This window comes from Triturus cristatus, chromosome 7 (genome assembly GCF_964204655.1).
Source record: "Triturus cristatus chromosome 7, aTriCri1.1, whole genome shotgun sequence".
In the NCBI taxonomy this organism is placed as follows: Eukaryota; Metazoa; Chordata; class Amphibia; order Caudata; family Salamandridae; genus Triturus; species Triturus cristatus.
This window is the reverse complement of record NC_140590.1, coordinates 1009152742-1009164857: the sequence shown is the minus strand read 5'-3', so window position 1 is coordinate 1009164857 and position 12116 is coordinate 1009152742. Positions and strand designations below refer to the sequence as shown.

Here is a 12116-nt window from a genome sequence, read left to right as displayed (position 1 = left end):
TATTGGCAGGAGATTGCAATCAGATTTTCGATCCTTTCATAGATCGAAACTCTAAAGTCTCATTTATTCCCAATAAAGCACATAAATCTTTTATCCATACGATCACACAGCACAAACTTCTCGATGCCTGGCGATTATGCAATCCAACCACACGAGAATATACCTTTTACTCCCCGATGCATCATTCACAATCAAGACTTGACTACTTTTTGTATCGCATAACATTTCGCAAGGGCTTATGTGCGCAGAAATAGGGCCTATTTTGTTATCTGATCACGCTCCTATTTCAATGGATTTAGACTTTTTACCCAAAACTACTGCTTCTAGAAGATGGCGATTTAACAATTCTCTTCTTCTTGATCCAGTGTTTTCTTCCTCATTTAAGGCCTTTTTTGTTGATTATTTCCTTAGTAATCACTCTGAATCCCTACCGTTTTCATCTATTTGGGATGCTTTGAAAGCCTCTACAAGGGATTTTATCATAACTTAAGTGGCAAAGAAACGTAGTGCTGCTCGCAACCGTACTCGTTCATTACTTCAGGACATTAAGAGACTGGATCATTCTTTTTATACATCTAATTCAAAAGTTGTTCTCAATACCCTTATACAAGCAAAGTTACAGTTTAACAAGGAATCAACGGATAATGCCTCGTTATATCTACTGAAATCTAGCGCTAAATTTTATGGGGGTAGAAACAAGGCAGGGAAACTTTTGGCTAACTATTTAAAAACTAAACATAACAAATTGAATATTGATTCTATTTACGATGATAGTTCAGTTTTAAAGTTCAAAGATGTGGAAATTTTAAATGAATTTGCTTTATTTTACGAAAAATTGTATTCCTCCGAAACTCATGCCACAGACCCTACGCTATCAAATGTTTTCTCAAATATACAAAAACCACATTGGCTCTCTGCTGATTTATCATTTCTGGAAACTGAGGTAACACAACAAGAACTTCTCAATGCACTCAAACACCTCAAAAAAGATAAAGCTCCTGGACCAGATGGCTTTACTGTTGAATTCTTTCTCCATTTCTCCAATCTATTAATGCCTAAACTTCATCTTCTAATTGACTCCTTTCAATCTTTAAAAAAATCTAATGGCTCTTTCTCTGATGCTCATATTTGTTTAATACCTAAAGAGGGCAAAGATCCAAAGTACTGTAAAAATTTAGACCCATATCGCTGGTTAATATAGACTACAAGATTTTTTCCAAAGCACTAGCTCTACGCCTAGACCCTTACCTCCCAAAGGTTATAGGCAAGGAACAATCTGGCTTTGTGAAGGGACGAGTCATACAAGATAATTCTAGACTTTTTTTAAACATTTTATCTAAAGCTTCACATTTTAACCACTCCCTTGCAGCTATAGCCCTAGATGCTGAAAAAGCATTTGATAGAGTAGAATGGCAATACCTATTTTATACCCTCAAATGGTTTGGTTTTGGTCCAAATTTCATTTCTCTAATCTCACTGTTATACTCTAACCCTCGTGCTGCTGTGTGTGCTAACGGTCTAATATCACCATTCTTTGACCTTGGCAGAGGAGTACGTCAAGGATGTCCTCTATCCCCCTTCCTTTTTAATTTGGCTCTTGAACCCTTTCTTTCAAAAATTCGTCAAAACGTCCGAATAAAAGGTTTTCAGACTCCCACTGCCAATGTTAAACTTGCAGCGTATGCTGACGATATTTTGCTCTTCCTTTCGAGCCCCAACGAATCGATCCCTGCCTTTTTAAAAGACGTCCAATCCTTCTTACTAATCTCTGGTTACAAACTAAATAGCGATAAATGTGAAATTTTACCCTTGACAAAGTTTACCTTTAAGGCAGATTTTGCTTCAACTAACTTTACCTGGAAGCCATCTTATATCAAGTACTTGGGGTTTAAATTTTACACCAACAATTAAAGGTACGGTAACTTTATGTATGAATAATTGCATCAAAAAAATTTCAGAGCTCACAAATAAATGGCATCCCCTTTATTTATCTTGGTGGGGTCGCCTGGATACTATCAAGATGATACTATCTCCCATAGTTTTATATACCATTTCCAATATCCCGATCCCTATATCTACTAAAGTATTTAAATCTGTTAACTCAATACTGTCCTCTTTTTTTCTAGAATACCAAGAAATCACGAATGTCTATCTCTAAGCTAATGCGCCCTAAAGCAGGAGTAAATTTTCCCAATTTCTCTGTTTATCATAAAGCTTTCCTGTTGCGACAAGCCTCCTACTGGTTGTTTGACTCTGTGGACGATTGTCCCTTATGGACATCTGTTGAACTTTCGTTTCTCTCTCCTTTTTCATTTCAAGAGAACCTTTCCTTTTCCCGTAAACCCCAAACATTATCTACCTCTTTGTTTAAACTTACTTCCAAATTATTAAGCCCTGTGTATCCCCTGTCTCACGATACTCCTGATTCTTTTTTAAACTCGCCCATTTGGCACAATTCCGCCCTATTGATACGCAACAAACCCATTTACTGGAGAACATGGAAACAGCGTGGCTTAATATGGGTTCACCAATTATTCTTAGATAAAGAATTTCTTTCTTTCTCCTCGCTTCAACAGTTATACTCCTTACCTAACTCGTTTAGCTCTAAATATTACATTCTTCGTAAATTGATTCTTGATACTTACACAAAGTTATTGGATAAAACCTCTAACGATCGTACCACTCCTCTGCATAAAGATCTATTTGCTCTTTTACGCACTTAACCCAAAGCACCTATCCTATATGCCTTTTTCCAGTCCCCTGACACACTGAGGCCAAAATCAAACACTGAAGCGGCATGGGAGTAGGACTTTAATACTGTGTGGCCCTTACACTTGTGGACTAAGATTTGGACTAAGATACGCAAATCCCCAAGAGCAGCTAGTTTGACGCAAACACTGTTTTATATATATTATAGGCTTTTGTTAACTCCGCAAACCATACATAAACGATTTCCTAATACACCAGACACCTGCTGGTCCTGTTTATTCCCAAGCGCTGATTTATTTCATATGCTGTACTCATGTTCACCAGTATATAATTTTTGGAAACGGATCTGGTCTCAAGTTAATTCAGTTTTTGGCACTAATGTTCCGTTCTCTGTTGCAAATATCTTCCTAGGTAGCCTCTCACCGGTTTGGGACTAAATTCAAAATAATTGGTTTACTAATAGCAGTTGCCTTTCAACAAATCACTAGGCATTGGAAGGATTTTACAAAAATGTCATATAAGGCCTGGTGGTATGATGTATGCCACAATCATAGATTGGATACGTTCTTTAATCTACCCACTTCTACGGTTACTAAAAGACTTCAGTTATGGTTACCGGTTACTACATTCTTTGATACTTGTGCCAAGCAACATTTCTCTCCAAATCCCTCCCAACAAGAGGTACTTAAACCTCCGTAAACCCTCTAGACATTCCATTAAACATTATGTAAATATTATGTAAATCTATATCATTTCTCTTTTTATTTTCTCATGATAAGTGCCTGTTATTTTGCATTTATATTTATGTATTTATGCTGGAACCTACTTATGACATGTTGTTTGATGATGAATCATTTATATTGTATAGTGACACCTGTTTAATTTTCAATAAAGTTACTCTTTATAACCTAAAAATGTTTAAAAAAAATATTGACTTAGCTTACTTGATTAGAGAACAGATTGCATTGATGATGCTACATGTAAATGTAGAAGAGTTGAGTTGTTGAGTTAAACCGGTGTTTTCCAGGTGTGAATGAAAGTTTCAGGAAAGAATGACACCAAAGCCACGTTTCCACAGAGCAGTAAAACACATTTCCTACTCATCGGAGATCCAGAACGCAGTCACAGTGAATCATACTCCCTAGACATCTTTAAAAGCGTTAACGCTCGAGTCAATAAATAGCGCTTCTCTGCATTCACTATTAATACATTAAATGTAACATTTGCTAGTGATCGTGTATGGATCAATAATTCATCAGAACCAATCAGTTCATTTCTGTGGAGTCCTTCGCCATATCCACGCCTCTTTCAAAGATTGCGTGGTGATCGCAGGTGAGCAAACCCTTCATTTTAATCATACTGAAATCCTAAACTTGGGCGTCATCCTATGCACTACAAACCTCGCCAGGCCTGTTTGATTTATGGTTTGAATACTATCAGATTCAAACGTTTCTTTCCGGACTTTCTAGCTTTTCTATGTAACTCGATACATTCTTAATTGCCTTTGTTATTCATGGTATTACGTTTCCTTCTGCAGGCCTGGGCTGCACACATATTAAGTGACTGAATAGTTTGGTGGGACTTTTAAGCGCAAACAAGAGACTACACCTATTAAGGAACTAGTGGAACAGGTGTGAGTTGTGCAGGCAGTACAATGGTGAGCTTCGGTTTCACACAATGAAGCACAACCCACAAACCTTTCAAAAACTTTTCTGAAAAGTAGTGGGCGTTATGGAGAGTTTTCACAGGGGCATATCAGCAAGGGCCGGCGATAATTATCGCTCAGCGCTCTTAGCGTGAGGATAATTATCGCCGGCCAACTCTGAATTTTATCGCGGAGATAGCGTGCTATCAGCAACGCTTATCTCCAAAGCGATAAAATTCAGAGCGCAAGCTGCCAATTGTGTGATTATCACTCGAAATACAGCGATAATCCCACAAGGTTTGGCGATAGCTTGCTGATAGGGATATACATACTTAGCCATGATATCCACCTTACATAGGATATCATGGCTAAGTCAGAAAAATACCAGACGTAAAAAAGCAGCGTTAATCGCGGTTAGCACTGCTTTTTTTATCGCTAACAGGATTAGCAATATCCTTGATAATATTCTCCTATTATTTTACTCTGGAACGCCCCCTTTGCATCTCATTAGAGATGCAAGGGGAAGCGTAGAGTAAAAGGGTGCTAACATGCAAATTTGCGTGTTAGCACCCTGTTGCTGATAGGGGGCTAGTTTTATCTCTGATTTTTTGGCTTTTAAAGCCAAAAAAGCAGAGATAAAGCCCTTGTTGATATGCCCCACAGTCTTAATGATAAACCCTTAGGCCTTCAGTACGAGTGACCCTGGATTTGAGGGGATATTTAATCGGTGCTGACAAAATCCATCTCGGGGACAAAATTAATTGGTTCCAATAACTTAACTCCTTGTTTCGAGATTTTCCCTGGAAAATGGTTGCTCTAAGCACCAAAATCAACATGTTTCCATTCCATTCAGCAGGTTTGACCTGCCGAAATATATCAGGGGAAACTTGCTGTAGTGAGGTGTTGGCTGCTAAACTTTTAATTGCTATAAATGTGGTAACAGGAGTTACCGCACAATATTGCAATGAACTCATAATGAAGCCTTAGTTTGCACAGAGCAAATTACTGACATGTTTAAATTGCTATATATGTACAAGAACTATTAAAGTACGGTTTTGTATTCTGCAAATCAAATTTGTCTATTATACAATAATTTGTACAGAGTTGTGAAAAAGGCAACCGTATAGTATGTTTCTTTATGCTGCATTGCTCGGCTTCTTGAGTGCTTCTGAAACCACACTTGACCTCCTGTTCCAGTTATTTGAAGCATTCTACCCAAACATGAGTAAATTTCTCCCCTAAGTAACTACGGCCCTCTTGCGGCACCTTAGAGACCTTTAATCATCCCTGAAAGGAATATGCTACTTACCAATATGCATCTGTTCTTGGCATGTAGAGCTTCAGATCTACACACTATGCATAGATCGCCATCTGGTGTTGGGCCCGGATGTTTGCACTTGTTTTTGTCTTGGAAAGTCTTTGGAAGTCAAGAGGTAGGTGACTCATCCTTAGGATCATAGTGCTCATGGGCATCGGCTCCATCCTCAGATTGTTTTCCGCCAGCAGGGAAATGATGGAGCTTTGTAAGAAACAGGAAGATGCCCTTGTATGCTGTATCTAAATAAGATAATAATGGAACAGATACAGGAAGGCGGGTGGGCATGTATAGATCTGCAGCTCTACATGCCAAGAACAGATGCATACTGGTAAGTAGCATATTCAGTTCGAGGCATATGAGCTGCAGATTACACACTATGCATAGATTGTATAGCAGTCCCATTCCTTAGCGGCAGCCACCAGTATCTGTTGATGTAGTCTGAAATAGGCTTTTGAGTACAGCTTGGCCCACACTAGCTTGTTGTTTTGATTGCACATCTACACAATAGTGTTTTGTGAACGTGTGCGGTATAGACCATGTAGCTGCTTTGCAGATGTCATCTAATGGAATGTTCCCTAAAAATGCCATAGAAGCCCCTATTTTTCTTGTAGAGTGGGCTCTAGGAGGAACAGTTAAAGATCGTTTTGCTTTGTGGTAGCAAATTTGTATGCATTTAACAGTCCATCTGGCTATCCGGGACTTTGACATGGGATTGCCTTTGTGTGGTTGTGAGAAAGAAACGAAAAGTCGTTTAGTTTTTTTAAAAGGTTGTGTTTTCTCAATGTAATAGAGCAATGCTCTTTTAACATCTAAAGTATGAAGAACTCTTTCTGCGACTGTGTGTGGTCCGAGAATACGGACAACTCCACAGATTGATTAAGGTGGAAGGGAGAAATGACTTTAGGGAGTAATTTAGGATTAGTTTGGAGAACAACCTTATTGTGATGGATTTGTAAGAATGGTTCCTGAATAGTTAGTGCTTGTAGCTCACTAACTCTTCTTAGAGAAGTTATGGCCACTAGGAAAGCAACCTTCCATGTTAAGAATTGAAGCTCACATTTATGTAGAGGTTCAAAGGGAGGTCCCATTAGTCTTGTGAGAACGATATTTAAATTCCACACAGGTGAGGGTTGAACTCTGGGAGGAATTATCCTTTTGAATCCTTCCATAAAGGCTTTGATGGCAGGTACCCTGAAAAGTGATAAATGTTGTCTATTTTGTAGATATGCTGCTATGGCAGCAAGGTGTAGCCTAATAGACGTAGAGGCTAAGTTGCACCTTTGTAGGTGTAGTAGGTAGCTTATGATGTGTTAGATAGACACATCTAGGGGATTGATGTTATTGTTATGACAATATATCACAAATCGTTTACACTTGGCTGTGTAGCAGGCTCTAGTGGTAGGGCCTCTAGCTTCCTTAATGACGTTCATACAGTCAGGAGGAAGCTTAAGGTAACCGAATTCTAAGATTTCAGGAGCCAGATCACAAGGTTGAGCTGAGCTGGGTCCGGGTGTCTGATCTCTCCACGGTTCTGGGTTAAGAGGCATGGTGAGAGGTGTAATCTTTGGTGCGGAACTACTGACAGTTCCAGCAATGTGGTGTACCACGGTTGTCTGGCCCAAGTTGGAGCCACTAGAATTGTGGTAAATATTTCTCCTTTACCGGGACTGAATTTGATACAGGAACATAATAAAATAGCTCAATGAAATGAGAGGCAGAATCCGTGATATTAGAGTTTCAGAATGGGCTTTATTCCAATAAGCGATTATAATCGGATGCTTCAAGTTCCATCACCACGGGAGTTCAGGAAGTGAAGTACATACTTTATTGACAAGCAGTAACTTTTATAATATATACATCATAATGAAGTGAATACAGTAGGCGTAACAATTGATAAGGACATTGACGTTTTGGTGTGCGTAGCCGAAAATGGGTGTAATAATGAGTAAAAAGGAACATGATTGGCTATGATGTAATACATAGGTGGATCTATAAGATAATACTTGGCATTGATGCGCGCGCAGCAGTCTGACGTATAATTGACGTATAACTAGGGGGTGACGAGGACTTGACATTTAGCTCTACGTGTGGAGACAAGAAGTCTGGGGGGTCAAGTCAACCTAATCCCAAATCATATCTACATCCTATGTTTAAAGAACTATGTTATCCACAAAAGAAGGACTCTCGGACAGAATCTATTCTATACTGACTGTGCGTGCGTGTACAAGCGTCTAGGTGTCTACACTGAATGCGAGGGGGTAGGAATATTCCATGGTAACAGGGCTATGAATTACTTGCATGAGGACAGAGAAGATGGGCCTTTTTGCTTGGTAACTGGAAGAATGTTTACTTAAGCTACTAGGCAGGAATGCATCGGCTGAGGGGGAAGCAGATAATTCGAAGGTGAAATACAGTTCTTGGCAGAGAATAGGCTGATGTCAGGCTTCGTGAGCCGCGCAGAGAATGAGACAAAGTTCATGGTCACGGATGCAGGCTTGAACTGGAGCTTTCAGAGACAGAAGGCAAAAGGAGTTCGATGACAGAATCAGGGCCTTTTTGCCTGAACTGTAAAATGGCATAAGTGAACCATATAAAGCCGGTAGCCTTTCATATTTAGGAATGGAATATCCAGCCCATTTATGGCGGATCTGACAGAGGACATGTTGACGATGGACGCACATGTGTTTGCGTCATTATTACTGGAACTGGAGGGAGCATACATGTACTTGCGACATGCACATAGAACCGTTGGGGTCCAAGATAGGGGACATAACTGACCAGAAAAATCCATATTTCCACATTCCCTCCTTGTCCCCTTCTTGCCCTTCACGAGATATCAATCTTCATCAATCCATTTATCTGTTCATATAGCATCATTTGTTCTTCTTTCTTCTTCCGGGATCTTGAATGAAAATCTTGATGTGGAATGCACGATGTGGCACACAGACCACAAATTGCTGGTCCACATTGCAGACATAGACAGCAACTGAATAGTATGAGAAGGCTTATACCTAGGAAGGATAGAACTCTCCATCCCCAGGCTGATACCGTATTCCAAAACCAACTGGACCAAGTCCAAGTGCCTGGGTTCTGGTGTATCTGGCTTACTATCTTATGAAGGCGAGTGATGGCTTTATATACGGATGGCGAATTTTCTGGTATGAATATGCAGCAACTTGATCCGATGACCCTACAAGCTCCGCCCCTATCAGCCAGGATGACGTCAAGGACAAGACGATTTTGAAGCACAACAATCCGCATAGCAGACTGTTCTTCTGTTAAATTGCCTAAGGCGGAAATAGTTTCATTCACTACTGCTTCAAGGGTTCTAGTTAATCTACGTATTAGCTTACTATTAGTAACAGTACCTATATAGGGAAAGATGCCTTTATTGAAATCTACATACTTGTCCCATGCCGTCTCAGTGTAATCGACAATGGGGAGATCTCTCCGTTCTCTATTGTGTACTAAATGAATATTTCTGTAATAATCAGGAGGAGCTAGGAAAACAGGTGGCAAAAGGAATGCTATGTAGCAGGTACCATCCCAATCTAGAGGTAGACGCATATATGCAGTCTGACCACATATAAAGTAGGAGTGGCGAGAAGTTCTGAATGAAGATTTGCCTTGATCACTGAATTCTACTGTAGTAGTGCATTTACTATGGCCCATATGTATAGAACCAACCTTTCTTACACACAATTCACCCTTTGCTGGGAATACTGACATGGTGGGTAAGACTAGCTCAACTTCGGATACGACATTTAGAATCATGAGATTAGGTGTAAAATTACCTAATCCATATACTTCATTTTCTAGATCAGTTCCTGTTCTTTTGGGGCGACCCTCCTTGTCAGGGTAGCAGACTTTGAGTAAAACTAGGTTCAGGTTTCCCCATATCCAATGGTCTTGGTAAACTGCTGTGTCTGAGTCTATGGAATTAATTAAACTGAACCATGCTCCACAGGAGCCATTATGTGTAAATGGGTGCGGAAAGAATGGCAGGACTCCTTCATAATTCTGATAGGGAGGGAGTCGGCCACACACCCAACAATTGGTGGCGTTACTAGTCTGATGGGAATGGTGTAACATACTAATGAAAGTGTTATTGCGCAGCGCAAGTCTATAAGACAATTCATGCGGAGGTAAGTCACTAAAAGAATGTTCAGCAGCAACATTATAAACATGTCTAGAAATAGGGTAATATATGTGCAACAACATACTTGTAATAGTTATTAAAAGACTCAATAAAAACAAGATTAATAATGTCACTATGCAGTGGCTACGCAGTGATTTACAATACGCCTGTCGTTTCAACATTTTTCCGGTATTTCCTCTACTTAGGTCCAGGGGATACATGTCAGAGACAATTCAACCGCTTCACCTTGGAGAGGACTTAAACAATCAAATTGCTCGACTTGGTGGGCCTAAGCTTTAGTTTGTAAAGTTCGCTTTCCGTTTTTTCCACCAAAGGAAGTTTTGAATCAGTCTGTGAGGGAGTGCAGGGCACAGTGTCTATATCTGAAGGTAGTCCATGAAATTTTTTTATGTGACTTGAATGAATCCAACCCTTGCGGCCCTCGATCTTCACGGCTGTTCTTGTGGTCAACAGGACCAACTTGGGTGCTTTCCACCTGGGCTCCAGTTGATTTTTTCTGTCGAAATTTCTCACAAAGACAAGATTACCCGGAACAACGTCATGGGGTTTCGCCTCAGTGTTGTCGGGAAAGGCTGCAGCTACCTGTGAACGAGAAGATTGTAGTGCAGACATCAAGGAAGCCAAGTAATCTGCCAGCATATTACAGTCAATATCAGTTATTTTGCGTGGTATAGGCGTCCCCCACATATTCGGTGGTCTACCGAAGATCACCTCATACGGGGATAGCCCTGTTCTAGAGTGTGCTACCATTCTCATGTAAAAGAGTGCAACTGGTAATGCTACTATCCAGTCGACACCTTTCTCTCTGCATATTTTGGACAGTCTGATTTTCAGTGTCTGGTTATGTCTTTCTACGAGACCTGCTGCCTCGGGATGTCGGACACAGTGGAATTTCCACTGATAACCTAACAGAAGTGAAACGTGTTTCATTAATTCGGATGAGAACGGCTGGCCGTTATCTGAGTAGACAACACGTGGTAAACCGTATCGTGGGAAGAATTCTCGAACCAACTGTTTGGCAGTAGTCGGGGCAGTGTAATCTGAAACTGGGTACGCCTCTGTCCAACGGGACAGAGCGCAGACAACCACGAGAACATATTTGAATCCTCGACATCGTTCCATCTGGATATAATCCATCTGTAGGACTTCAAAAGGGTGATCAGGAGGCTGAAATCCACCCTGTTCTACGGGAACACTTTTTCCCGGGTTGAACTGGCAACAGATCATACAGGTACGGACCTTTTGTTTGGCTGCTGCTCGTAAATGCTTATTAAACCAAATGTGTTGAATGCTATCTAGCATAGCTTTTTCTCCTAGATGTGCTGGACTATGTATAGTGTTGATTACGACTTGGACCATTGAATCAGGGAGGAACCACACAGACCTTTCCTTCATCATCCATCCCTGGTCCGTTTGGATCCCTCCTAATTCAGTCCATTTCTTTATTTCGTCTGGTGTAGCATGTGTCTGTATGTCAATTACGTCAAGAGTAGGATCTTTAACTGTCATACAATGTGTCGGTGTCGGGACTATTGTCTTTGTCATATCGGGGGTTTGAATTTGAGCAGTCAGTTTAGCTGTTCTGTCGGCTAGATCATTGCCTTGGGAAATGGTATCAGTAACTTTTGTATGGGCTTTACATTTCATAATTGATATTGCAGTGGGTAGATGTATTGCATCTAATAATGCATGAATGAGGGGTCCGTGCTGAATGTGGGCACCGTGGGAAGTTAAATAACCTCTCTCTCGCCACAGCACGCCGAAGTCATGTACAACTCCGAATGCATAACGTGAATCAGTGTATATGTTGACTTTTTTATTCGTGGCTTGAATACAGGCTTGTGTCAGAGCGATGAGCTCTGCGGCTTGAGCTGACAAAGTATTTATACGATTAGTTTCAATAACTTCAGTATCGGTTGTGACTGCATAAGCGGCTACTAACTCTCCTGTACTTGTTCTCATGCATGAACCATCGACATAAAATGTTAAGTCTGGTTCTGACAATGGAACATCGGTCAAGTCTTGTCTGGGTTTTGTCGTTACAGTAATGACTTCAATACAGTCATGGATTAGTGGGTCTGTTCCGATTACTGGCAAAAGTGTGGCAGGATTCAATGTGTTACAGCGTCTTATTTCTATATGCGGCTGAAACAGTGTCAGTTCATACCCTGTAAGTCGTGCTACGGTCAAGTGTTGTGTTTGTGTTCTATTTACAAGAACCTCTACTGCGTGTGGTACTTGAACTGTCAATGGATGTCCTAACACTATGGCATCGCTTTGTCTGA

At 40.5% G+C, this 12116-nt stretch overlaps 1 protein-coding gene across 2 annotated transcripts in view; it reads right to left on the bottom strand.

Moving 5' to 3' along the window:
- The window catches only part of PDLIM4 (PDZ and LIM domain 4), a 598403-nt gene that overhangs the window by 73878 nt on the left and 512409 nt on the right, over positions 1-12116 (bottom strand). The gene's annotated exons all lie outside the window — the stretch shown is intronic.